The following is a 26,957-nucleotide window of genomic DNA, read 5'->3' as shown; positions in this document are numbered from 1 at the left end:
CCCTTGAAACTTAACAGTTTTCACTTCTGCCTCCTGGACACTAGAAGCCATGTGGGCTCACACCCAAGAGTCCTGCTTCCAGAGGCTCCAGAGCCACTTGGCAGTTATCCTGCTTCCGGGGACCAGCCTTGCCTCTCTTCGGCCGAGTGTTCAACTCGGACCCCACACACCGTCCTAGCCCCAGCCTCCGCGCAGGCGCCGCCAGGGCCACCCCTGCCGCCATGTTTCTCCCGCCCACAAGCTCCCCTCCCACCATTCTCCGTCCCCTCCCCTCCTCAGCTGGGCTCTGGGTCCCCTCCCTTATCCCCCACCCCCTGGTGAGGTCAGGCGGAGGCTCTGCCGCTGCGGCCGCAGCAGCTCAGCTCCCATTCCCAGGCAGCCTGGAACAGGGACTTTGGCAAATAACTGGATCCGCGTTCGGGTTAGGGTAAGCAATCTTCCACGCCTGAAGACTGGGCGAAGTGGCTAGGGTGACCAGGGGGAGCAGTGGTGCGGGTGCCTGTGCCTCGCAGCCTGAGGGGACCCGGGCTGCGCTGCGCGCCTCCCTCTTTGGCCTCTGAGCGCAGCTGCTCTCGGAGGAGCGGCTGGGTGCAGGGACTCGGCAAACAAGGTGAGGCAGGATCCTGAAGTCACGGGGGCTCCACGAGCCTCCCAGCCTTCTGAGCCACTAGGAGTTGGGATCTGCACCGGAACGGCGAGGCGGGGAACCCGCTTCGTTCTTTGCCTACCGGGCTTATCTCCACGCTTTACACTCAGAGGTCCCTTTGGCTTCACCAAGAGCTTTGGTACCTCTAGGCTCCTAGTCAGAACTCAGTTTTCCTGTGCTTCTTTGTCATCCCTCCAGTTTCTTCTCTGGTTTCCCTTAGCGCTTCCCCGATCCTCTGGGGTTCCTCTGTCAACCTCACTGTCTCTTGTCCTCTAACACTTTCTACTTTGTGCTTCCTGATCCATCCCGCTTTCAGAATCCTAACTTGAGAGACTCCGCTGGCTGCTTTCTCCCCAGTCAGGAACCAGGAACACTCACCCCCCCCCCCCTCCGAGCTTTTAACTTAGTTCTGAATGTCTTCAGCTCTGAATTTCTCGACTTTTTTTTTTTTTTTAAATCACAGTTGGTTTTCTTGGAAGCTTACAGGGTTTAAGCCTATCTATGGCTTACAGAAAAAAAGATTGAACAATTTCCTTATTAAATACCATTTAATAAGCATCTGTTGAGGAATTTTAAGATTTCTTTCTAGGTTTTAATAGCCTCGTCTAAAACCCAGTCACTTAAACTGTGTGTAAGTATGGTTGTATGTAATACTTTTTCAAAGCCCTAACTTCCTGGCAGTGAAGCAGGCTGGACTGAAGGAGGTCTGGTGGGGTTTGTAAACTTGGCTTCGTTTCTTTATCTATAAATTAGGATGCTCATCATTTAAATGTACTTAGAGGATGACCTTAGAATTTTGGATTAAGTCACCTAAATTAGTTATAGACTGATTATTAAGCACACTGAATGGGAACTGAGAGGCCCTGGGGTTTAAAACTACCTCTGTTGGAAGGGGACCTTCCTTTTAAACAGAAGCCACAGTTTCGTATGGTACATTTTAGAACCTCATAATTCTTTATCAAACAATCAAGCCAAAGCAAGCCCACTAGTTTGAGCCGTTTCGCTTTCTTGCCCATGCAGTTGCCATGTTAGTTCCTGCACTGGGCTTCATTTGCTCATTTCCACGCTGTAATTAGTGTGAGGAACATTGAATGGAGAAGCTGAAAGTGGAGGCAGATACCGGTGAATGAGCGCATGACGTATGCAGCTGTGTTTTTAGAAATAGGCTTTATCTAGTGCTCAAACGTGAAAGCTGAGAAAAATGATTTAAAACAGTTATGACATCATGTTATATCTAAAAATATTAGCTCCTTTAACCACAAGTCCTTACACTTAACAGTGATAGATTTGTTTGCCTAATGCATGACCAGGTGCTGCCATTGACACAAGAGTTCACTAATTGGCAGCAGTCTCAGAAACAACCAAGTTGAGAATAAAGATGGTGACTACGTTTCACTCTCCTGGTAGCAATTTTGAGGTCTGGTAGTGTGGCCGTGAGAAGAGTTTCTGATGTAATATCAAATTATAGCATCTTTAGATAGGCAAGAAGTTCAAATGCTCAGTATTTTTAAGCTGCCGTTTTTATAAGCAAATGTGAAACTGTGTGTCGTGGTTCTATTGCTTTTAGTTAATGTTTTGAAGAAAGTAATTTTCATAAGGGCAGTAAAGGATATAAATTATTTTAGTTAGGTAACTTGCCTCTAACATTTCCTTTTCCAATGAATTTCTAGAGTTCACTTTAGTTCTATTAAAAACTGGAAGACGGGAGGGTGGGTGGTGGTTGTGGTGGCTGCCTTTAATCCCAGCTCTCAGGAGATGGACGCAGGCAGATCTCCGTGAGTTTGAGGCCACCCTGGTCTACAGATCAAGTTCCAGGTCAGCCACAGCTACACAGAGAAACCCTGGCCCCCACAAAAAAATAAAAACAAACAAAAAAGGGAGATGACAGGGAAAGGGCCTACCATTTTCATTTTTGGAGCAACCTGTCTTTGAGACATTGCCACTGATGTGACTTTATAATGAAAAGCTATTAATTTTTGCCTGGAAGATAAAGAAAACTGTAAGTTAGCCATAAGCATTTTCTCTGTATTTTCAAAATTTGAAGATTGTTTGATATACTTAGAGATTACCATACTGAATATTTCCTTTTCTTTAAAATTATAAGTTGGTCTCACACAGCCCATGCTGGCCTCAGATTTGGTATGTAGCTGAGGGAGGGTGGCCTTGAAGATGTGATCCTCTGATCTCAGTGCCTGGATCACGTACCACAGAACCAGCTCAGATGGATGGTACTAAATCTAACTTCAATGTCATCTCATAGTTTCCTTTTCTTTTATGTTTATATTGTATTCATTAATTTGATTTGCAGTCCTGAAATGAGATTAAACGTTCAAATCGTTTGGTTTGTGATATTTCATATATTATTAGTATCTTTTCAGCATCTTGGATTTTGGTGTCATTCTCTCGTTTATTTCTCTAAAATGATAACTCGGTAGAAATCACATTTTAAAAAAAGCATAGGAACCGTGTGAAAACATGAACAGCCTAGAGTAAAATTTCAAAAGTAGAGTTACAAATATTTATAACAACGAGATTTTTAATAAGTTAATATTTCTTGGCATAAAATCTGTTGAAAGCCTCCCATCTTCCAGGGCTCTGTAGATTAGCCACAGTATAAAACCTTGTAAGTCAGTAAAAAGAACGATAAAGAAAATACATAGAATACAGAAAACTCGAAAACACCTAGCTCCACACAGTGGTGTCCTGTGGTTAATGTTCTTTAGCTTACCTGGCTTAAGAAATATCCACAGAGTAGGTAAAACAGTGCTTTGGGCGTGTCGCAGAGAATGTTCTAGAATAGTGTCTGACTATGGGTGGACTAAGTAGGGAAGACCTGCCCTCAGAGTGGGTGGGCACCATCCAATTGGCTGCAGAGAACAGATAAAAGAGAGTGGAGAGCGCCGCTTCGTCCCTTGCTGCCTTGAGCTTTGGACCTTGGCTCCACTCTTAACCAGTGGCCCCTTAGGCTCTCAGGCTTTAGGCCTTCCTTAAACTGAGTCTCACCCTTGTTTTCCCTAGTTCTGAGGCCGTCAGACCGGGACTGAACTCCACCACCAGCATCTACGAGCATCCAGCTTTCGGACTGCTGTAGGAGGCCACTGCCGTGGGACATCTCTGTCGCCGCGACTCCGTAAGTCAATTAATTCCCGTATATATCTACCCTTTTAGATCTACTCGAATTTCCTATTCTGTATCTGTCTCTGGAAGCCTCTTAGTGAAGGGGCGATGTTGGAGTAAAGTCTAAAGAGAAGAGTGAAATGTGTTTACTTTCTTAAATTCTGGGAGCACACCTGGCCTGGCGACACAGGCCTTTATCTTTAATCTCCGCAGTCTGGAGACAGGGCGCCTGATCTCCTTGAGTCTGAAGCCATCCTGGTCTACATAGTTAGTTCCAGGCAACCAGAGCTACATAGTAAAGCTCTGTTTTTTAAAAATAATCCGGGAACATGGTCTCCAGTGAACATTCAGACATAGGATTCTCGAACAGAAAGTTGGTGTGCTGAGAGGACCTAGAAAGTGTTAGAGATAATAGATACATAGAATTTGGAAGTCCTCGGAAAGAATTTGAATTTGATTGTTGGAAGACCGGAAAGCCATTAGGGAATTTGAAGTTGTTAAAAAAAAAAAAAAAAAAAAAAAAAAAAAAAAAAAAAAAAAAGGACGTAAAACCCGGTTTAATACCTGGTTCCATCATTTACATTAATACCCAAGAATAAAAACTTTGAAAACTTGTTAAATAGCTAAGCGAGTCAGTTTTAGTCTGTTTAAATAAGGGACCAGGGACATAGAAACTCTAGGGTGTGTCCCAAGCAGTCCTTTTGCCGCTAGCAAACTGTCCTCTGTGCTGCAAGGTGAGTTGTCAACAAGTGAGGCCTAGTGGCGGAGGCCTATAATTACAGCCCTGCGGAGGCAGAGACAGGCAGATGTCTGTTCTAGGGCGGAGGTGTTGTTTCGAAACAAAGCAAAAGCCACAAAACCAAAAATCCCACCGCCAGATTCCAACAGACTATTGCGCTATTTTAGGAATTTGTTTTTCCAGGACTGGGGTTTGTTAATTTCTTAGAAATACATTTCTTTTGGAGTGCTGGAAATTTCATTTGTACACAAAGGAATTAAAAAAAATTATTTGGACTTTTAAGAGATGTTTTTATGCTTTTTTTACCTGTTGCCCCTATAACATTTTCCTATCTCTGTTCCTTTATGCTTTGAGTTTGGGTTGTCTTAACGATATTTTTTTTAAAAAAATCTTTTCTTTTTGGTCACAAATAGGAGTGTGATTACTAACATCCTAATGAGCGTCAATTCTGTTACAGGAGCATTTCTTGTAAAATGTCCTCTAGCGCCTCCTGTAGGTTCCTTAACTGAGCAAGCCCAGATCCTTCATGACTTGACTCCCCAGATTTTTCCAACAGGTCTATTGTTGTGTGTGTGTGTGTGTGTGTGTGTGTGTGTGTGTGTTTTAAGAAAAGGAAGACAGGGATATGTTTAGTAGAGGCATGGTATGGTGCAGGGGTTGGGGGGGGAGGGAGTGCCTTTGCGAGCCCATGCTGAGGTATCTCTTCTCCGTGAAGCACTAACCATATGGATATAGTATAGAATAGTTTCTTTAGGTTATGGGGAGGGGAGGGAGGGAGGGAGGGAGGGAGAGAGAGAGAGAGAGAGAGAGAGAGAGAGAGAGAGCTTGCTCAGAAGCCAGAGGCCTGCCATGAACACTCGGAGAGAAGGGGGAGGGGAGGGGAATAGGGAGAGAAGGGACAGAGATGGAAGCAGATAAGAGGGTAAGAGAATGAGAGAGAGAGAGAGCTCTCCAGAGAAGAGGCCAGAGGCCAGAGGCCATCCATGAACACGTGGAAAGAGAGGGCGGCAGTGGAGGGGGGTGGGGAGAGCAGGGACAGAGATGGGAGTAGATAAGAGGGTAAGAGAATGATTGAGTAAGAGAGAGGAGGGGACAAACAGCCCCTTTATACTGACTTGCCAGGTAACTAGGGCAGAGCCTAGAAGAAATGCTAACATTTATTATTCTCATATGGATTTCTTTTGGTTTCGAGGGTTTTCCCTACTATGGGACTTTTGTGTTTATAATTCATTTTTAAAATGATTTTTTTCTGTAATTTCAAATCTTAGCACTGTTCAAAGAACATTTTAAACATCAGGTGAGTAGTAGCCATCAACTTGCCCTATTGTGTCATCATTAAGCTGACTTGGTACCTGACCATCGCTACACTTGCTGCTGCTTCTGTGAAGGTGACCTGGACCTCATCTGTTTGCTGGTTGTTGGTATCCCAAGCACCAAGATTTATCCGTTCTAGTTACTTAATAATGAATAATGCCTTGTGATAGTTCTCCTGCTATATTTGCATACCATATCATTTAATACTTCTTTACCTTTTACACATCTCTCTTGTATTCTAAAACAGTCTAAAGGGAGAGTTTATTTATGAAGAATAATCTTTGAGAACATAAACACTGCAGCTAAGCAGCTTGGGTTCTAATTCTATCTAGGATACTTAGTAGCTGGAGGCCTTGGAGCGAGAGAGTACTGTAAATACACCTCTGTTCATCATTAAAGTAAGGAAAACTAAACTTACCTCTTTCGATATTTTAAAGTTTAAATGAATTGGCTAGACTCAGGATTACTTTGAAAATTTCAGATTTCCAAAGTTGTAAAAGTTAAAACTTTCATTTGATAAGTTAGGTGCTAAAACTCAAGTGGGGGAAAAATATAACATTTAAATATTAAGGTCTTTCTTTTCCTTAGTGTTAGACTGCATACTTACTGTGGCATTATTAATATGCTTAGGAAATAGTACTATAGGCGCTAGTGGAGAATTACATCACATAGAGTGATACAGGTTATTGCCTATCTGAAAGACTGGACATTTCTGAGAATTGGGATTCTATTTGGCATTGAGGTTTTTAGATAAGGGACTGTACACCTTGTCTCCTCATAGTAAAGCCCTTAAAGCAGGGCTTTGCACATACTAATAGTAAACTGTTGCTCTGGGCAGTGGAGATTGGGGAGGTAAATGAATTATTTCATCTTCTCAGTACTTTGCTCATAATGATTACCATTTAAATTGTTACCATATAAATACATGCCGATTTATTCACAGAACTCCCAATAGAGAGGGCTGTCTGTCTGCTCCTTATATCAGAAGAAAGCAACTATAACAGGGTTACACAATTGAAATTTGCCAGAACTCTGATCTGTCAGTACTGGTATTTTGTGCTCAGTCATCTAGGACCATGTTCATAGAATATTTTGTGTTTCTTTTGTTATTTAAATATTCTACTTTTTTCTACAACAAGGGAGTCTTTGTGGGGGTCAGAATTCAGTTAAGATGTATTTATTCTGATTTTGTACTCATTGTTGCAATTTATAAACATTTCTTAAATTCATAATACATATTAAGAATCTGTATTAAAAGCAGAAGTAATGTCCCAAACAACTGAAACATAATCCCTAGCCCAGAACTATTCATAGTTATATAGGACCATGAGTGTTCAATATAATTATTTGATTTTTTTCTTTAATCTTTAAATAATATTTAAAAACATGCAACAAAGTCCTAACTGACTGTAGTGTATATTACATGAACCTTTATTTATCACCTAATATCTTTGCAGCCATTTCATTCTAACTTGAGGTAATGTGAAAAGAAAGGAAGGGAGTGATAGGGGAAGGGATTTGTAAGGATAGAACTGAGAGAGGGAGGGGCTATGATTGGGATGTAAAATTAATAAAAATAAATTGTTGGAAAAAACTAAAGTAAAAAGTAGAAGAGAATTTGTTTCTTAATAACCAAAATATGTGCTGATCAATATGACAGATAACTATGTATATGAGGTATCGTATAATTATAAAACATGACAAATGAAGACTACACATTTTATTAAAATTATTTTACATTAGGAAACTAGTTTAAAAGATCATTCTTATCTATATTTGACAATCATTAATGACATATTTTATTTGTCCTTTCAGTTTTATTGATGCTATTTATAATTTCATGCCACAGTGGATGTTTTTCTGGAATGTTCTTTCAATTGAAATCTGCCAATTCAATCAACTAATATATAGGAAATATGCGCAGTGTATCTCAGACATTATTCATTCATTCATTCATTTACTTATATTAACTTATTTACTTTACATCCTGCTCACTGCCCCCTCCTGGTCAGTCCCTCCCACAATCCTTACCCCATCCTCCCTCCCCCTTCTCCTCTGAGAGGATGGGTATGGCCTGTGTATCCTCCAAACACTAGCACACCAAGTCTCTGTGAGGCTAGGCACATCCTCTCCCACTGAGGCCAGACAAGGCAGCTCAGCTAGAAGAACATATGCCACATACAAGCAACAGCTTTTGGAATAGTCCCTGCTCCAGTTGTTTAGGACTGCACATCTGCTACGTATTGCACAGAGGGCCTAGGTCCAGCACATTATGATTCATAACAGTAGCTAAATTACAGTTATAAAGAAGCAATGAAAATAATTTTATGGCGGGGGTTAACCACGACATGAAGAATTATATTAAGGAGTCACAGCATTAGAAAGGGTGAGAGCTCTGCAGTCTAACGTAAAGACACAGAATCTGTATTTATTGTTCTTTCACCTACTCCAGCTTCCTCAAAATAGGGTATATGTACTGAATAAACAGGGTGGCAACATTATAGTGTGCCCCTTGAGACAGAAAATAAGCCCCTTTGTAGTTTAAAAATCTTTTGAGACTTATTATTTTATGTATATTTGCCTATGTGTATAGACATATGCAAATTACTATCTGGTACCTACAGAGGCTAGAACAGGGCATTGGAACAGCCAGAAGAGGGCTTTGGGAGGTTAGAAGGTGGCATTGAATCTCTTGTAACTGCAGTTACAGGTCATTTTGAGCTGCCATGTGAGTACTTAGAATTGAATCTTCATCCTCTGGAAGAGTATTTTGTGCTTTTAACCAGTGAGTCTTCTATCTAGCCAAATTTGTCTTTCATGGACCACATTTTTTATATAAAGATTCATAAGAAGATCAACTATGTTTTTCAATTTACATATGTGAAAATACTTCCACAAACACAGATATACGCATTTGAGACAGTACATTGAAATGTAATATTCATGTTAAAATTTAAGTTAAACCACATATTTCATTGTAACTCTCCAGACACAGTTATAAGTGCATGCTTACCCTGCAAAGGTTATCGAGGCTATAATGTAGTGCAAGAGTTTGTTTCTTTAAGTTAAATACTCATGTAGCTCATTATATTCCCATCATGACCTGTCCAAACATCATTGATGCTCTTCTCGGTTGCCCAAAAGGGTTTGCCCGATAATGGCCAAAATGTTAACATGTTTTGAATTCCTAACATTGGTGTGTAAGAACTAAGACCAACAGTGAGTGATTAGCTAAGGGACTGATATCTTCAGAAGAGAGGTTATTAGAACACAGTGAGCATAAACTTAAACTACACAGTTGATGGGTCAGAGCTGGGCCCTGTAGTGTGAGCACTCGCCGATTTGAAGTTATCTTTGTTAAGTTTAAATTGTCTTTTGTTTACAACACATTAAGTATACAATGTGTTAATTGCTGACTACTGGAACATTTGAAGCTAGAGCAAAGTTAAGGGGTCGCCTTGACTTTGATTTAAAAAGTTTTCTACAACTTGGTATTTTTTGGGAAATAGGACAAGAGTTCCTGTTAAAGTGAAGTAGTTTAATTTGCTACAAATGAGAATGATTAAAAAAAAATAAAAAGCAAGTGAAAAAACCGGGGTTGAAATGAAAAGGAATAACTCATACAGTAAATCTTTCGACTGTTTTTCATCATTGGTGTCCCAAGTTGAGTGTTCTCTCATGCCAGATGCAGTTCCCAGGACTTGGCATCTCTGTGCTGTTGTGTTAGTGCTGAAAGATTGTAAAAACCATGGGCATAAAGGATGGTGATTAAGGCAAAGCCTTTGTAATCTACAAGGGATGGGCTTTATAGTCTATTCAGTAAAAGTGGGTAAGAGAGTTGTGCTTTTTGGATATGCTGTAAAAAATAAGCAAACATTGCTAAAGATTTTGGCTATTTATTGTTCTACCCTCGGGTAATACGAAGTGGGAGGACAGCTGAAGAGCTTAGGCCCTAAAAGCACAGGCTTGGGTTCAAATGTTGACTCTTCAGGTTTGAATTGTGATTTGGGGTAAATTGTTTCATCTCTGTGAACCTTAATTTTCTCTTATAAAATATCTGACTCACTTGAAGTATTGAATAAGAAAGGTAGTGTTGGTGGGTACCTTTAATCTCAGTTCTTGGGAGGCAGAGGCAGAGAGACAGAGGTAGGCAGATCTCTGAGTTTGAGGCCATCATGGTCTACAGGGTAAGTTCCAGGATACAGGCTACACAGAGTGTGTACTCGTGTGTCTGTATGTTTATATATGTGAACATTTTCAATGGTAAAAAATTGAGATGGCAAATAAGATGATAAACCTTTTATACAAAACAGTCACATATCTCTTTCAGGGTATCTGACTTGTGTAAAGTCAAAAGATTTGTGTTCCTTTTTAAAGATTTATTTTTATTATTTATTAATATACATGTATACATGTATGCATGTGCCTACAGAGACCAGAAGAGGGCATCTGATCTCTTGGAGCTGCAGTTACCAGTGGTTGTGAACCATGTGATGTGGGTGCTAAGAACTTGGTCCTCTGAAAGAACAGCAAGTGTTTCTTAACCATTAAGTAATCTCTCCAGCTCCCAAACCTGTGGTTTTAAAAACAGCATAATCAACTAGGCCTGATCATGCATCATGCACACATTTAATCCTAGCGCTAGGGAGGCAGAGGCACACGGATCTCTGTGAGTTTGGGGCAGGCTTGGTCTACATAGTGAATTCTAGAACAGTTAAGGCTCAGTGAGAGATCCTGTCTCAAAACAAACAAACAAACAAGCACCCCAAAATATGTAATTGATACACCATCTAAATTTAATCTATTTAAAGTATACAATTCTGTGGTTTTAGTGTATTCACTGTGGGTTTTTGTTTTGAAACAATATTCTCACTGTGTAGTTCTGTCTGCCCTGGAGTCACTATGTCCAGCAGGCCGGCCTCAAACTCACAAAGATCTGTCTGCTGCTCTCTCTCTCTCTCTCTCTCTCTCTCTCTCTCTCTCTCTCCTCCCTCCCTCCCTCCCTCCCTCCCTCCCTCCCTCCCTCCCTCCCTCCCTCCCTCCCTCCCTCTCTCTCTCTCTCTCTCTCTCTCTCTCTCTCTCTCTCTGCCTCCTAAATGCTGGGATTCAAGGTGTAAGGCACCCTGCCCAGCTATTCACTTTACAACCACCAACAATCAGTTTTAGAGTGTTTAGAGTGTTTCACACACCCCCCTTGAAAGTAGATTTTACATTTGTTCTACTGATTACCTATAAAAATATCCGGAGATGTCCTCTCAGTGTAACTCAGAAGCTTCATCTCCCGCTCTCCTGCTTCTGCCACACACACAGTCTAGTCACACTACTTTTAATTTCAGTTTGAACACTTACTCATTGTTCAATGGATTATGGGTTTTTGTTTAAACTGATTGTATAATTGTGTTTGTCATAAAATGTTGATATTAGTACTAAACAAATGTAAGTCAGACTTGTCTTTAACAAGGGAACTGCTAAACCCACTTAGTGTGAGTTTCTTCTGCTGTGTGCGTTCTTTATAATAAACCATAACTAGAAATAGCTGAGAAATGTTTTGGGTACATAGTGGCATTTTAAAATATTTTTTAAATGTTATGCCTGGCATAGGTTAATTTGTAGAGTTTTCTGACATAAAAAGAATCTGTGTCTGGTTTGGGCTAGAGGATAGTACTAGGGTCCTGTGTCATGGAAAATGTCTACTTTAGTGGACAATGAGGTATTGTGTACAGATACTATGAAATAACTGCCATTTACAATTTTTTTTTGTATACTTGCTTTTTGGTCACTCAAAAAAAAAAAAAAAAAAAAAGAAAGAAAGAAAAGAAAAACCTCTAGTTGGTGCTAGAATTGAGGACTGACTTTTAGTCAAGCTATAGTTCCCCTTCCATTTATCTGTGTGATTATTTGAGGAGAAAGTCTGTCCCCAGCTCTTCATTAAAGGAATGAGAGTGTTACTTTTCAGGGAGGGAATAGCGGTTCAGTTTTTGTTATTAAAATGTGTCTCCATAATGAGGTATCATAAGCAAATTTTGAGTTAATTTTAGTTGGTTTCTTTTGCTTTGTTTTTATTTTACCTACTTTTGAGTTTATTGACTTTGATTTTCAAAGTGATTTTGTTATCTTAATTTGTGCCAACTGTATATGTGGCATTTCTAAGGACCACTTTATGTTTCAGTCGTCAGATTTTTTCAACAGGATTTGCTGTAAATGTCAAGTGAGGTCTTTAGTTGCTATGGTGGATTTTCTGCTTTGCCATGTGCAGCAGAGGCACATGTGCTCAAAGTTGGTGGGGGAGAATAGACTCATACAAGATGGCACTGCTTGTTCTAGGAGAAGGAATCAGTTTGTATCATTTAACTAGATCAGTGGTTCTTAGCTTGTGGGGTCCTGACCTCTTTCGGGGTGGAGGGTATTAACCCTTTCTCATAAGGGTAAATACAGAGCATCAGAAAACACAGATATTTATGTTACAATTCATAACAGCAGCAAAATTACAGTTATGAAGTAGCAAAGAAGTGATTTTATGGTTGGGAGTCACCACAACATGAGGAACTGTTATATTAAAGGGTCACATCATTAGCAATGTTGAGAACCACCGATCTAGATAGCCTTATTACCAAGGAACTTGGTATAACATGCAGTGAGGGAATCAAAGTATTGAGTAGATTCTAAAAAAAAAAAAAAAAAAAAAAAAAAAAAAAAAAAAAAAAAAAAAAAAAAAAACTTGATTTAGAATGGTTACTGTGTATATAATGTTGCTGCCCTTATTATGGCTAGATTTTTATTGAGCCTTTATGCTTTGCGAATATATGGAAATAGGTTAGAAATCTACACATTTAAGGCAGGCCAAATTGGGCTTTCTAAATGAGAAAGTATCATACATACCGTTTAACAACAGCAATTTTGAGTAATGTGAGTGTTGAATTCTCTGTGGCTTTATTTATTTATTGATTCAAAAAAGAACCCATTACATTATTCTCATTAACTGTTGTTTCAAAATGCTCTGGTATTTCTGCTTGAAGTCGTGCTTAAAATGGTTTGGAGTAGTAAATGGTTGAGAAGGACTCTTCATGTGGCTTAAATCCATCTACTATTCTACAGATAGATTTGCTTTATCTTCAGATAATGACTCTCTGGCTTTAATTAACCTTTTTATGTTGTATAGGCAAGACCTTATTTCTCTGGAAGGAAATGAAGTATTTTATATAAATTTACTTATGATGTATTAGGTAGTTCTCTGACAGAGGTGCAGGGATGCAGTTGCATTCATCTTCTGAGCCAATCACAATATTCTTCCTTGTTCTTTCTTCTTTCAGAACACTGTATCTAAAGAAATGTAGAAAAGGCAGAGAATCCACATTCCTTCCAATGATATTACTTGGAGCTTGTATACATCACTTTCACAAATGTCACAAGCCGTTTTAGACCTGTGGTAAAATCTAGGTATAAGGGAAGGGGAAACAATGCTGCCCTTTCCTAATCGTCCTGTGTGAAAGCTTTTTGTAATGAGAAGGGAAGAGCATATATTGGAGGATAACCAGCAGTGTCTCCTATATATTTTCCTAATGTAAACTTGAATTATTGGTCAATTTCATGATATTTTTGAAGATGGCTACCTATTTGTTTCAGAGATTTGTTTTGGGGTATCTCCATTGCTTTGAGAAACCTGAAGCAAGGTCAGCAAGGCAGATGAAGTGTGCCACAGCAGAGGTGACTTAACTTATTTCAGCCAGGAAGCAAAAAGAGACAGAAAGGGGCATGATATAGTCCCCAGCAGGATGTCAGAATAACCCATTTCCTTCATCTCTTCTATTTCTAACGTTTCTATCACTTCCCAATAGCCCACTAGATTATGAGCTCATCAGTGGCTTAGCCTAGAGATAAAGTCATCTCACAATCCTTTTAATTCTTAAAAGCCAAACATCTGAAATATGGCTGTATCCCAAAGCAAGCATTGGCCCATGAGCATTTGAGGGCTCAAACTATAATAGACTTAAGATTTGCCTTCTGGTTGTCCCTTTAGCTCTTCCCTCGTGCCTACTAATATTGCAATCTAACTTGAAGCCTTACCCAGCCTTCTTGCACTTCCCCAAACTAGCCGTGCTCTCTTAGCTTCACAAATTTGCACTTGCTTCTCTTCTGGAATGCTAACTATTTCCTGCCATTCAGAGTTCACTTTACATGACATCTCTTCTGGGAAGATTTTCTTGAATCTATTCTACTTCATAATTCCACTCTGGGGTTTCTTTTACATGTTTATATAGTATCATTTTCTCTGCTCTTTAGCAATGTTTATTATTGTCTTTGCTTCTCTCTTGTTCACACTGGCTTGTGAGTTCATTGAGGGAAAAAGTCAGGTATTTTTATTGCTTGGTATGATACCTGGCTTAGATTGAAGTTTAATACTTGCTGACCGAGAAAAATGGATGATTGAATAGTGACATCTGTTGAGTCAAAGCTGATAGTTTATCCCTTTGGCCTCTTGAAATTGTAAATAATACTAGCTGTCTAGTAGCTAGGACTGGACAATTCTTTCTATACTAGGTATGGTTAAATCCAGCTATTTTAACATAAATGCCATCTTATAAAAAGCATAAGAGATAGATTGATAAAATTTTAGAATTAGGAGCATCCCTAGGGTTCCCTTAGTATAGCCCCTTTAATTTTAGAAAGATGAATAATACATGGAGAGAGAGAGGGAGAGAGACGGACAGACAGAGACAGACAGACAGACAGAGAGAGATAGAGAGAGAGACAGAGAGTGAGACAGAGAGAGACGGAGGGACAGAGACAGAGAGAGACAGGCAGACAGAGACAGAGAGAGACAGGCAGACAGAGACAGAGAGACAGACAGAGAGAGATAGAGACACACAGAGAGAGACAGAGAAACAGAGACAGAGAAACAGAGACAGAGGGACAGAGACAGAGAGAGACAGAGAGGCAGACAGAGACAGACAGACAGAGGCAGAGAGAGAGATAGGTGAAATCATCCTTTATCTTTACGGAATGTGCAGTGTCATAGAACAGATGATATTTATAATCATGAAAAAACACAATTAAAAATTAAGTGCCAAGGAAATAGAAGGGGTTTGAATTGAAAAGATAGATTTAACCAAGGAATTAGGCTGTGAAATGACCCTGGATAAGTAGTTGGGATTTGAAATAGAGAATCTTCCAAGTGTGGGGAGTGTATACAGTTAGGAAGATGCAACAGAGAATTAGGGAACATATTCAGCTGAGTGGTTTAGAGTTGTAAGAGGAATTGCAGAAAATTGGAACCAGAAAGTATAGGCATTTGGCTAAGATGTTACTTGGGAAATTGTGGGCAGTTTCTAATTTGATGATCAATTTAATGAAAATAACTTATATTTTAGCTGACTGATGTGTGCAGGGTTTAAGATAAATGGGTCATGAAACTGGCACAATGTCTAATATGCCAATTTAAAGATTAGAGGCTTAACTGTTTTTATTTTTGTTTTGGTTTTGCATAAAGGCCAAAAAAACCATAATACATCACAAATTTTCAATATAATTAACAAAACAATGTCCGAATGTTTTCCTAATGGAAAAATAAGCGCAAGGAGCAAACTTGTACTATCAGTAATGCACATGTATTAGTCATGACATACTATAGATAATTGCATAAAGTCTCCTGTCACGCCAATCAAGTGCAAACATTCCTGAAGTAACTGAGAATGTGGTAGCAGCTGCAGCATCAGCCTGTGCTAGTCAACCAGTCATCTAGCGTAGACAAACTAATATGAAACATGCCCCTTCCCTATGCATTTGGAAGCCATTTTGTGTAAGAATGGTTTTGTAGGAAGCTAATACACTGTATTATAAGAGCTGAGTCCAGCAAATATTATTACAGTTCCTCCGAAACTCAAAGCATGAAAGAGAACTTTGAATTCTGACCTTGTACAGGGCAGATTTATTCTGAAAGGTATATCTGTAAATATTATACCTAATTTTCATTGTTAGTGGTGAGTCCATTTATTTTTGTATGGAGTTATGTAGTTCCCACTGGCCTTGAACTTGCTATATCCTGAAGGATGACTATAGGTTTTTCTTCTTTAGAAAGAGTGAGTGAGCCACTGTGCCCTGTGTTACATATTTCTTTAAGGGAACAAATGCATGGTTCTGGAGAAGAGTCTCGGGTGATTTTAGCTTTGGTTTGTGAAAGTCAGTAAATTTACAGCAAATTTTATTTTTTACTCTTTTTTGGGGATTAAAGAAAATTAATACAATTTTTTTTTGTAAAGTACCTACATGTGAACAATTTATATCATTTCTTTTTCACCTAAGAATTATGAAGAACATTTGAGATAAATGACTGCTTGTTTAGATAATATCGATATGAGTCTATTATATTTTTAAAAGATTAATTTATTTATTGTGTATTGTGTGCCTGAGTTTGCGTACGTGGAATTAGTGTATTCACGTACCCACAGAGCTAGGAAAGGGACTTGGACCACCTGCAGCTGGAGTTGTAGGTCATTGAAAGCTGTCATTTGGGTACTGGGAACCGAATCGTTGTAAGAGAAGTCAGTGCTCTTAATCTCTGAGCCAGTGTCTGGCATACTTTAAAAGGTTTTTGAGGAAAGCTGTATCAAAAATATTAAATATGACACACAGATAAATCTATGCAAACCTATTCTATACTATCTTTGAATTTCAATACAATTTAATCAACTCTGTGTATACTTTTGAAAACTAAATACAGTTTTATCTTAAAAGTATATATTATTTCCTCTTTTTTTTTCTCTTCCCTACTCTAAGTTTTGGTAATTTCTAGCCCATAATATACTTTTTACTCTTGCACAATAACATTATCTGTGTTTATATGTGATACATGTACATGTTTAGGAGTGGTGTCTATGCACCGAATGTACATTGCATATGTGCGCATATATGGATGCCAGAGTTCAACATCAGATATCTTCTTTCTTTTATATACATTTATTGTTTTTGTTATATGTCAGGCTAGAAGAGAGTATTGGGTGCCCTGGAACTGGAGCTAGAGGTAGTAGTGCACTTCCATATGGATACTTAGAACTAAACTTGTATAACCAAGGTTTAACTTGAATTTCTGAGCCTCCTGCCTCCACTTGTCAAGGGCCAGGATTGTAGGCATAGCTTCAGTTGATGCAGTGGTCTAAAGTACTGAGGCATCTTTGTCATCCCTCTACCTTTGGAGATAGAATATGTCTGCGATCCTGGAACTTACCATTTCAACTATGGTAGCTGGCCATCTAGCCCTTGGTCTGTACCTCCACAGGACTGCAATTACAGGGATGTGCCACTGTGCCTCTTATACATGGGTGATGGAGATGCAAAGATATGTCATTATGCTTGTACAGCAAATGGTATATCCATTGAGCCATCATTGCAACCTCCTTTATTTTGCCAACAAATTTTTGGTTGGCAAACACAACAAAAATGTTTGTCAACCAGTGTTTGGCACCATATATCATTGTAAAACTTACTGTCATAATATTTTAGAAAAGTTATACTTCTGTATGTCCCATTAAGACATAAATGAATTATCAGGATTATCTAAGCTATGACCTGTTAAAAATTATTTGTTACACTTTCAAGTTGGATGGGAATATTAACAGAAATACTTAAAAGTGATTTATAGGGTAGAATATAATAGAAATTAGTCATACATATGAGTACATGTTCTTTCTATGCATTGTAAACAGTAGTGATTATAGATATAGCGGTAAAGATAGTTTTAGTTAAGTGGCCCTGCTATTTGCTATTTGAAACAGTATATTTCATTAAGTCATTATTTACCCTCTCAAACATAGAAAAACATAAATGTCACAGTAAGTAGATGAATGTGGCATGTGTTTAAGTGTGGTACGCATAATACAGTATGTTTCAGTGAATGTTAGTTATAATTTCTCCATGCAAGCACCATTTATTTGACTACTGAAAAAAAACCTCTTCTCATTCCAAATTTATTTTTTCAACTGTTTTATTTAAAATAAGCATCTATAGAAGAAACAATCTAGTAAGAAGTAGGTAAGGGGAAAATAAGTACTTTAGTCATTATCAAATAATAGTCATTATCAAATGTAAATGGGTAAATCTCTCATTTTCATTTCTTTTTTGGAAAGGTAATGTATTTATTTATTTTCCTTCAATTGCAAATACAATTTCTCACATAATATATTCTGATTACAGTTTTTCCTCTCCCTTCCCCACCTGCCCTCTTATCCAGATATACCCCCTTTCTGTCTCTCTTCAGAAAATCAATAGGCTTCTAAGGGGTATAATATAATACAATATAATATAGTATGCCAAGAAAAAAAAAAAAAGAATTGGACAAGACAAACCAACAGAAGCAAAAGAGCCCAAGAAAAGCAACAAGAACCAGAGACCCACTCATTTTATATACTCGGGAATCCCGTAAAAGTTTTCACTAAACTGAAAGCCATACTAGAGAAGCAGAAGACCCTGTGCAGAGCTGTGCTTACTGCTTCAGTCTCTGAGTTCATAGGAGCTTTGCTCAAGTTGATTTAGAGGGCTTTGTTTTCCTGGTGTCCTCCCTTCCCTCTGGCTCTTTTTCCAGAGAGTTCCCTGAGGGGAAGGGATAGATGGGCTGAGTTTTCCAAGATGTCTCATTCTCTACAAAATGTCTGGCTGTGGCTCTCTCTCTATTTATTACCATTTGATGCAGGAAAAGCTCTGATGATGGCTGAGCAAGACAGCCATTTTAGTTTTCTTTCTGCCTCTGAGATGCCTCACTCAGGGTGATTTTCTTTTCCTAGTTCAATCATATTACCTGTGGACTGTACTTTTTAAAAATAATATTCCATTGTGTAGACATGTACATTTTCTTTGTCTATTCTTCATTTGAGAGGTATCTAGGTTGTTTCCAGTTTGTGGCTATTATAAATAAGGTTGCTATGAACATAGTGGAATATGTGTCCTTGTTAGATGTTGAAGTATCCTTTGGGTATATACCCAGGAATGATTTAGTTGTGTCTTGAGGTTGAACTACTCCAAATTTTCTGAGAAACTGCCAAATTAATTTCCAAAGTGGTTGTACAAGTTTGCACTCCTAGCAGCAATGGAGGACTGTTCCCCTTGTTCCACATCCTCAGCAGCAGCTGCTGTCACCTGAGTTTTGTTCTTAGTCATTCTGACTAGTGTGAGATGGAATCTCTGGCTTGTTTTGATTCGCATTTCCCTGGTGATTAAAGGTGTTGAACATTTAAGTGTTTCTCAGCCATTTGAGTTCACTCTGTTTACACACGTGTTCCACTTTTAATTTGGATATTTTTTTTCTTTACACCTGTGGTTTGAGTTTTTTATATATTTTGGGTATTATTCCTCTGTCAGATGTATAGTTGGTAAAGGTATATTTTTTCCATTCTGTAGGCTGCCACTTGGAATGACAATGTCTGTTGTTGTACAGAAGGTTTTCAGTTTCAGGAGTTCTCATTTATTGTAGATCTTGGTGCCTGTGCTATTCAGGCAGTATTTTTCCTGTGCCAATGAGTTCAAGGCTATTCCTCTTCTATCACATTGTCATTTTGTGTTTCCACCTTGCTGCTGGGGTTTCCAGAAGAGTGCCACTGTGCCCACTACCCACCAGGGGAGGCAAAATACAGGTGTGTTAGGCTGCATTTCTTCTATACACTGGGGTGCCGAACCCCACCTCAGGGATAGCAAAATGCAATCTATGATAGGGGGTCTCAGCAAGTGTTTCTCTGGGTAAAAACAGCAGAGGCTGGGATGGAGGCTATAGTTCTCAAACTCCTGTGCACCCAGACACTGCTGGGAACCACAAGGAGTTGAGAAAGGTAGTTCCCATCCTCCGGTGTACCCAGAAGCCTCTGGACATGGAGGAATTGAGAAAAGTGGTTTGTGGCCTGCCGTGAGCTATAGGGGTGGAATAAGGCTTAGCTCCAAATGAGTATAAGGAATACAGAGGGTCTTCTATGGGAGACCTAGGCATACCTCTGTATGAAGAAGGCCTTCAACCCGTAATACCGCCCCTATGTGGTCTTTAATGAAGGAGACAGTTCTTGCTTGTGCAAACTGTTTTGTTCATGGTGGATGAAGATGCATACATGTTACTCAGGGTGAACCAGAGATTAAGTACCTTTTGCTAGAAGGGATGTCCAGGAAGGGAAGCTCATTTGCTAAACACTAGGGGCCTATATAGATACTTCATTAGCATGGAGAACTCTAGGTTATATGCCACATAACCAGTTGTCATGGTCATCATAGTAGGGTGCTGTGATTAAGTGCTCCAGGACAGATTCTGGCTAGTTCAAACTCCTGCCTTTGTCAGTCATCACATTAATTGGGCTCTGAACTTACTACAAACTTAACAGTTCTCTCTGTTGGCATGGTCCATTATCCCACATCAGATTTAGTGTATCTGGCCTTATATTGAGATACTTAATGTTTGGTGCTGAGTTTTGTTCAGTGTGATAAGTAAATGGATCTATTTAGATTCTTCTGCATGCTGCTGTGCAACTCTTCCAAGTTTCTATTTCTGGCTTCATAATCAAAAATTAGATGTTTATAGGTATAGATTTGTGGCTGGATCTTTAGTTTGATTTCATTGATCAGTGTGTCTGTTTCTGTGTCAATACCATGCTCTTTTTAATTACTATAGCTCAGTACTTCAACTTGAAATTGGAGGTGGGGGTGGTGATACATTTTGCAGTTCTTTTAATATTCAGGATTTGTTTTAGTTATTCTGTTTCTTTCTCTCCCTCCTTCCCTTCCTCTCTTTCTCTCTCCCTCCCTCCATTCCTCCTCTGTCCCTCCCTCCCTCCATGTGTGTGTGTGTGTGTGTGTGTGTGTGTGTGTGTCTGTGTGTGTCTGTGTGTTTCCATATGAAGCTGAAGATTGTCCATGCAAGATACATTAAGAATTGGTTTGGAGTTTTGATGGGGATTATATTTAGTCTGTAGATTACTCTTGGTAGGATGACCATTTTTGTTATATAAATCTGACTGATCCATGAGCCAGGAGATCTTTATATCTTTTGATGTCTTTAATTTATTTTCTCAATGTCTTAAAGGTTTTATTTTATAAGTCTTTACTTGCTTGGTTAGAATTACTCCAAGATATTTTATATTACTTTAGCATATTGTGAAAAATCTTTCCTTGATTTATTTTTTAGTTCATTTTCCTTTTGCGTATAGGAGGGCTCCTGGTTTTTGTGTGTCAATTTTATATTCAGCTACCTTAATGAAAGTGTTTATTAAATTAAGAAAATAATTTACTTTATCAGTGGTAGGAGCTTTCCAGTGGAAGTTTAATGTCACTTGCTTATACTCTAATATCATCTTTGACTTATTTGACAAAGAAAGATACTTTGACTTATTCTTTCTAATTTGTATATCCTTGATCTGCACTAGTTTTCTTGCTGCTTGAGATAAAACTTCAAATACCATATTGAAGAGGTATGGAGAGAGTGGACAACATTGTCTTACTTCTGATTGTGATGGAATTGTTTTGAGTTTCTCTCCATTTAACTTGATGTTAGCTATAGGTGACCTGTAAACATTTTTTATTATGTTTTAGTATGCCCCTTTTGTCCATATCTTGCCAGGACTTTTATCATGACAGGGTGTTGGATTTTGTCTAAGGCTTTTTCTATATCTAATGAAATACAGGTTTTTTTTGTCTTTTACTTTGTTTATTTGGTTGATGACATTCATAGGTTTACTTATGATAAACCATCTCCAAATCTATGAGGTGAAGTCTACTTGATTATGGTGGGTGATCTTTTTGATATGGTCTTGGATTTGGTTTGCAAGTATTTTTATTAATATATTTACATCTATAGTCATAAGATAAATTGGTCTGTATACCTTTTTATTGGGTCTTTATGTGGTATCAGTATAACTGTGGTCTTGTATAATGAATTGGGCAGTGTTCCTTCTGTGTCTCTCTTGTGGAATAATTTAAGTATGGGCATTAACACTTCTTTGAAAATCTGGTAGCGTTCTGTGCTAAAACCATCTGGCCCTGGGGTTTTTCTTAGTTGGAATATTTTTAATGAGCAGTTCAACTTCACTAGAGGTTATGTGTCTGTTTAAATTGCTTATTTGATCTTGACTTAACTTTGGTAGGTGGTATGTATAGAGAAAATTATACATTTCTTTGACATTTTCCAATTTGGTAGAGTGCAGGTTTTTAAAGTATGTCCATATTTTATTGATTTCCTCTGTGTCTGTCGTTATGACCCCCTTTTCAATTTCTCATTTTTTATAATTTGGATATTGTCTCTCTGGCTTTTAGTTGTTAACTTGGAGAAGGGTGTGCCAATATTATTGATTTTTTTTCAAAGAACCAACTCTTTGTTTCATTGATTCTTTTTATTTTTCTATGTTATCACTTTCAACCCCAAGTTTGATTATTTCTTGCTATCTCCTCCCTTTTGGATGTTGTTTCCTCCTTACACCTTTTCTGATGTTGTTCAAGAGCTTTTGGGCGTACTGTTATGTTTCTAGCATGGTATTGAAGGATGGATATACATGACCTCTTCTCAAAATATGTTACAATAACTTTTGTAAAGCTAGAGATATAGTCAGTTGGTAAACTGCTGAATTATCATGCATGAACCCCAAGAGGACTGAGGACAATCCTAGCCCGTGACTAGTAGAGGCAGGAGTATCATAAGTTCAAGTTCATCCTTAGTTATGAAGTGAATTAGAGACCAGCCTGTGATAAATTAAATATGTCTCAACAATATATACAAAACAAAAGCTCTTAAACTATCTGCTACAAATATGGTGATTTCCTAGTCAGGAGGGTAAGTATAAAACAATTCCTATTAATTAAAGTTAGCAGGGCACTGTGGTGTAATCCCAGCATTCAGAAGCTGGGTTATAAGAATTTCAAGCCTGAAGCTACCCTGGGCTACCATACTAGTTCAAGTCTGGAATACATGTAAAATTGATTTAAAACACAAATAAATGAACAGAAAATAGAATTGAAAACAATCATTCTTAGTTTTCTAGTCATTTTTTCCTCATATGTTTTCCTTTTTATTCTCAAAAATAAACAAATAAACAGACTCTGGCCAAGGAGGCAGGTAGGCTAACTGATGAGCTTTCAGTGCTCAAATCTAATTCCCCAGTTATTGGTTCTCTCTCCGTCCCCCTCCCTCCGCCTGCCACCCCCCCCTCTCCTCCCCCTGTGTGTGTGTGTGTGTGTGTGTGTGTGTGTGTGTGTGTGTGTGCGAGCGCGCACGCGGGGTGTGCTTGCAAGCACATATGCATGCATGCATAGTTTTGTTTCATTTTACTATGATGGAGTTCGTATAGCCATTTTCACAATGAAAATGTAAAACTGGTTAATTACTATAAACATAATTTTAATAAATCAAAATAAGGAAGGAAAGTAACTAGTATTTTTCTTATTATGCTTTTTTTCTTTCATGTTCCAAGAATCTTTTATGGTTTCCTTTCAAACTAGGAAACTTCCTTTACTACTTCTTGTAGGGTAGATGTGTTAATGATAGATTCTTCTTTCCCTCATCCAAGAATGCCTTGCACACCCCCATCCTTGAATTGGATTCAAGGTTCTTGCTTAATGGTTCTTTTTTTTTTAAAGTACTTCAAAAAAATCTCCTTTTCCCTTTCCTTGTGGCTTTAGCATTTTCTGAGGATAATCTGTCGCATAAGGAAGGTACTATTTCACATTAGTTCAGCTTTATGACTGTGCATTCCCTATTTCTTTAAGTATAATATTTGGTTGTCTTTGTTTTAGTAACTTGTGGTTAAATTCAACCTGAAAATGTCCCATGGCAAGGTTGGAAAAGAAACAATCCATGTTTTAAAATCTAGCCTGTTTTGAGCAGTGTGCTATTCTATCCAGGATATTACTATTCCTGCTTGTGTTCAAGTTAGCCTTTGGATTGAGAAGAACATCCAAATAACTTTTAATATAGAAGATTGTTATCATTGTTCTGATAGCTAATTCCTTTCTTTTTCAAGATGTATTTACTTGTTTTCATTTCTGTGTATGTGTGGGTCTGCATGAGTAGTCATGCACTCCATATGCTCAGGTGCCCACAGAGAGCAGAAGAGGGGATCCAATCCCCTAAAAACTTGAGTTACATACACTTTTGAGCTACTCCAAGGAAACTGAAACCCAGGTCCTTTGCAAGAGCAGGAAATGCTCCTTTTTTTCAAAATGTATTTATTTATATTCCTTTTATACCAACCAAAGCCCCCTCCTCTCCTCCAAGAACTATCCTTCCAAATCCCTCCCCCCCTTCACTAACCTTTCTCTCTAGACATCAAATCCCAGCAGGACTAAGCACATCCTCTCTCACTAAACTGCTGAGCCATTTCCCTAGTCCCTAATTAGTTCCTTTTCTTTGTTCAGTTTATAAACTATATTTTAATCATACAAATGTGTATCGCAAATAAGTACAGTATATACAGAGTTTATAGTGTAGCATGAGTCAGTTTCAGGAATTCACTGGAATTTGTAGCTCCAGGTGAAATGGGAGGGGTGCTGTAATCAACTTCCTTTCCTGCTATCTCCATCTGGAACTCGGTTGACCCGGAGGTTTGTTGTTCTGTTATCCTTTTCCTGAAGTTTCTAACAATTTTTTTTAACTTACTGTCAGTTTGCTTTGCTGTTCAAATTTGGTAATAAGGCTCTGTGTCTTCCAGTTCACTCATTTCTTTTCTTGTGGATGCCATTGTAGTACTGAGTCTGTCTTTTCAGTGAGTGTTTTTATTTGATGATTGTGTGTTTTGACTTTAAATCTTTTTTGTTGTTTTTCTTTGTATCTTCTATTCTTGTTTTCTTTTGTAAGACAGGATATCACTGTGTAATCTAGGCTAAATTTAAACTTGTGAAGTGCTGGGATTATAGGCGTTTGTGAAGAGATTAATCTTTGTCTTCTAGTTCATAACTAAGACACTCTGTTGTTTGTCTTTTTTAAAAATAAGGCTTTTTTGGAAGTTGCTTATTCAAGTATTTTTAGGATTGCTGTTTTAGAGCTTTGTTAGTTTGAACATCTCTGCTACTACGGCATTCACAACTATTGTTTTGTGTGTGCATATGTGTGTGTGTGTGTGTGTGTGTGTGTGTGTGTAGCTTGATATCCTTGTTAGGTAAATGATTTTATATTTTGGTATGGGAACCTAGACATCTTACACATTAGGCCACATGATGCTGGGTCTGATGAAGGTCTCTTTCCTAACATCCTCTGCGATCCCTCTGCCCCCAGAGAACAGATGCTGCGTCATTACTACTAAACAGGTCTGGAATTTCAGGTTCCTCAGGGGACCTCTGTGGATAACTAAATTGTTCCCTCTTTACTGCTAAGGTGACAGTACGGCGATATCTATCTCCTTCTCTGGGAGGACAGGAAAAACCTCATCATTGCCCTCTAGGTGGCCTGGGCTGCCACCATACGAAAGGCAATAATAGTAATAAAAAGTAATGACTGCCTTATAAGGCAGTGCTGAAAGAGAAATTCTTTACTTTGCTGCATGTGACACCATCCTAGTAACCTTGTGAATGTGGAGTCTAGGGTCCCTTACAACTCTTTGGTAATACAAACGGCATACTGCATTTTAGATTTTATGGGTTTTAGCTGGTTGCAGAGTTTTTATTGTTCTTACTGTCCCAGAGTTTTTGTCTTGCTCTTCTGTCACGTTCTTATCACTTGTCTAGATAGGAGAGGCTGAATATATCCTCTATTCCCCCATCACTTCCTCCCTCCTCCTCAGCTCCTCCTTCTCCCTCACTTCCTCCCTTCCTCTCCCTTCCTTCCTCCCCCTCCCTTCTCTCCTTACCCCTCCCTCCTTCCCTGCCTCCATTCCTTCCTCCCTCCCTCTCATTTCTTGTTCTATTCTGGTTGTGCTCTCTGTTCAGTGTCATTTGTAGATTACCATCTTCTTTGACTTTATATTTAGAGTAGGTGAGAAAGAATGCTCAGAGCACCCATCACTGGTCCCGAGTTCCTCAGCCCACCTACCCTTTCTTGCTAATTTTCAGAACTATGGCATTTTTTTTTCTTACATACTGTTTCTATGGTTAGTAGTTATACTTTATAGAAGGAACAAAGAAAAGTTCTACCTACTTCATCTTCCCAGAAGCAGAAGTTTTAATTATTTTTGGCCTTGACTAACTTTTGTCATGATTTAATTAATTTTCAGCTTGGAATAGGAGACTGATTCTTGTATTAACTCTAGAGACAGTTTGCTACTTTTACAGTGTTACTAAATTTACCTTTAGACAGGCATTGCCTCCATTTATGAAGGAAATAGAACAAAATAAAAAAATCAACATCTAAAAGAAAAAAATGTAGCACATACAAAATAGTTTATCTTGAAGAATTTACTTACTCCTTTTTAAAAAGAAACCTTTTTGATATAAAAACTATGAATTGATATAATAGATTCTCTAGGTCACCTGAAGAGAAAAATACTTTAAGCTATAATGGTGACTTTTCTCATAGTTAGTATAATAATATCTGTACCGCTTCAATGAACACCAAATGTATGCATTATAGCAACACCATTTGTGTGGAACTTTCCTTTGAGATTAAAACTTTTCATCTTGGAGGGAAACTTCTGAAGACAAAATGTTTTTACAGTAGAGTGAAACCAGGGATGTTCTGGGTACAGAGGAAACTGCAGGGACCTTGCTTTAAGCCATGGAATGAACACACACACACACACACACACAGACACACACACACACAGAGAGAGAGAGACACACACACACACACACACACACACACACACACACACACACACACACACACCAAAATAGCTTCGGGAAGTCCCTGAATCTTGTTTAGATTTACTAGGACCATCTCTCTATATAAACAGTAAAGACTGCTGATAGTAACTTTCAAATGAGCCAAGTTGCAAAGAAGAGTCAGAGAAACTTCTAAATAGCCTGAAAAGTAGCAGAGACGAATTGCCTAGATGAACCAAAGACCAGCTGAACTGGCCAGAAAAGGCCCAGGTTAACTGAACCACCTGGAAAGAATACTGCAAGTCATTGAGCTGCCTGCAGGCTGTGCAGAGGATTCCAGGTTCTCAGCTCTTGTGAGCTATTACTCATGGTGATGTGGGCTTCTGTGGTAGATCTGTTTTGTCTATTTCTGTAAGTAACCCCTCTCCCATATTCCTG

At 38.6% G+C, this 26,957-nt stretch overlaps 1 protein-coding gene across 2 annotated transcripts in view; it reads left to right on the top strand.

The window, feature by feature from the left end:
• The first annotated feature begins 328 nt into the window (after window positions 1-328).
• KLHL13 (kelch like family member 13) overlaps window positions 329-26,957 on the top strand; it is a 108,396-nt gene continuing 81,767 nt past the window's right edge. For both annotated transcript variants that reach the window (XM_080909921.1, XM_080909922.1), the window contains exons 1-2: window positions 329-427; window positions 3,665-3,776. The gene's annotated coding sequence lies outside the window, so the exon portion shown is untranslated. The remainder of the gene's footprint in view (window positions 428-3,664; window positions 3,777-26,957) is intronic.

The sequence above is a fragment of the Micromys minutus genome, assembly GCF_963924665.1.
Source record: "Micromys minutus genome assembly, chromosome: X".
Classification (NCBI taxonomy): Eukaryota; Metazoa; Chordata; class Mammalia; order Rodentia; family Muridae; genus Micromys; species Micromys minutus.
This window is presented reverse-complemented; position numbering and strand designations above follow the sequence as displayed.